Here is a 1,975-nt window from a genome sequence, read left to right as displayed (position 1 = left end):
GCATTGGTGGTTCAGTGGTAGAATTCTCGCCTGCCATGCGGGAGAACCGGGTCCGATTCCCGGCCAATACAAGAAAAGCCTCCCTTTAAGTAAGGTGTGTGAGCTTCTTATTTGAGGGAGCTCCAGATGCATTTCCTATCTTGCGCATCTCCTCCAGCCAGCAAAGCATTGGTGGTTCAGTGGTACAATTCTCACTTGCCATGCGGGAGACCAGGGTCAGATTCCCGGCCCATGCCAGAAAACCCTCCTTTTAAGTAAGGTGTGTGAGATTCTTATTTGAGGGAGCTCCAGATGCATTTCCTACCTTGCGCATCTGTTTGAGCCAGTCAAGCATTGGTGGTTCAGTGGTAGAATTCTTGCCTGTCTGGGTCTGATTCCCAGCCAATGCCAGAACAGCTTCCTTTTAAGTAAGGTGTGTGTGGTTCTTATTTGAGGGAGCTCCAGCTGCATTTCCTACCTTGCGAATCTCATTGAGGCAGTCAAGCATATTCAATATACATATCTAAACTTAGCCAAGAAAAAGTGTGTTTTTCAGGATGCTGCATTTTACAGATAATTAATGGGAGCACTTTAGACAATGCTTTTTCATGCTTATTTAATGAATTACAAGCAATTACTGCTCATGAAAATCTGAAGAATTCCTGAAGGCAATAAGACTTTACAGGCGGCAGGCAAGAAAGGTCAGGGTTAAAACAACTAATGACAGTAAACTGACCTCTCTGTTTCTCTGAAAAACACCAGAAGAAATATGTCCAGGCTTACGGCTGACCTGCATAAAAGTGGGATAAACTGCAATGTCAGTATTGTAAGATCCCTAAGACAGCGCTACAAGGGCACAGATGGACTGTTGATCATCATGGCAGTGTCAAACAGCATGTAACCCCGTGTCCCCCCCACCCCAGATGTGTTTGAGAACGTGCAAGTGCCTTGGTGGAAGAGTGAATCTCACAGCAAGAACTGGCAAACTTTTCTCAGTCCATTAAGATGAGATGTACTGTAGTACTTAAAGCAGCTGGTGGACACACCACATACTGACTGCTACTTTTGATATTGAGCCCCGCTCTGTTCAGGTACTAATTTTTTCATTTGTGTCTGTCAAATGTCTGTGAAAATTGTTCCGTTTATGTCTCAGTTGTTAAATCTTTTTATGCTCATACAAATATTTACACATAGTAAATTAGAATTTAAGCTTCTTTTTTTTTATGTTTTCGAAGGACGTCTCTTGGTGAATTCTCACCAAAGCTCACAATACTGTGAAATATTATTACAAATTAGAAATGAAAATAGCTATTTTCAGCTGATGTAATTTTTTAAATTACATTTAAAATGTTATATATATATATATATATTAATTAAATTAATTAATTAAGTTAATGATAGCACAAGCCAGTCAAGCATTGGTGGTTCAGTGGTAGAATTTTCGCCTACCACGCGGGAGACCCGGTTCCGATTCCCGGCCAATGCAAGGAAAGCCTTCTTTTAACTAAGGTGTGTGAGAGTCTTATTTGAGGGAGCTCCAGATGCATTTCCTACCTTGCGCATCTGTTCGAGACAGTCAAGCATTGGTGGTTCAGTGGTAGAATTCTCATCTTCCACGTGGAAGACCCGGGTTTGATTAATGGCCAATGCAAGAAAAGCCCCCTTTTAAGTAAGGTGTGTGAGATTCTTATTTGAGGGAGCTCCAGATGCATTTCCTACCTTGCGCATCTGTTTGAGCCAGTCAAGCATTGGTGGTTCAGTGGTAGAATTCTCACCTGTCGGGGTCCGATTCCCAGCCAGTGCCAGAACAGCCTCATTTTAAGTAAGGTGTGTGTGGTTCTTATTTGAGGGAGCTCCAGCTGAATTTCCTACATTGCGCACCTCCTCCAGCCAGTCAAGCATTGGTGGTTCAGTGGTAGAATTCTCGCCTCTCCGAGTCTGATTCCCGGCAAATGCCAGAAAACCCTCCTTTTAAGTAAGGTGTGTGAGATTCTTA

General features: G+C 42.8%; 2 non-coding genes across 2 annotated transcripts; both read left to right on the top strand.

The window, feature by feature from the left end:
- trnag-gcc (transfer RNA glycine (anticodon GCC)) lies at positions 1-71 on the top strand. The gene has a single exon. It is a non-coding gene; the product is annotated as a tRNA-Gly (tRNA).
- Positions 72-1,394: 1,323 nt separating this feature from the next.
- trnag-acc (transfer RNA glycine (anticodon ACC)) lies at positions 1,395-1,465 on the top strand. The gene has a single exon. It is a non-coding gene; the product is annotated as a tRNA-Gly (tRNA).
- The last annotated feature ends 510 nt before the right edge of the window (positions 1,466-1,975 follow it).

The sequence above is a fragment of the Sinocyclocheilus anshuiensis genome, unplaced genomic scaffold (assembly GCF_001515605.1).
Source record: "Sinocyclocheilus anshuiensis isolate Anshui unplaced genomic scaffold, SAMN03320099.WGS_v1.1 scaffold6133, whole genome shotgun sequence".
Taxonomy (NCBI): Eukaryota; Metazoa; Chordata; class Actinopteri; order Cypriniformes; family Cyprinidae; genus Sinocyclocheilus; species Sinocyclocheilus anshuiensis.
This window is presented reverse-complemented; position numbering and strand designations above follow the sequence as displayed.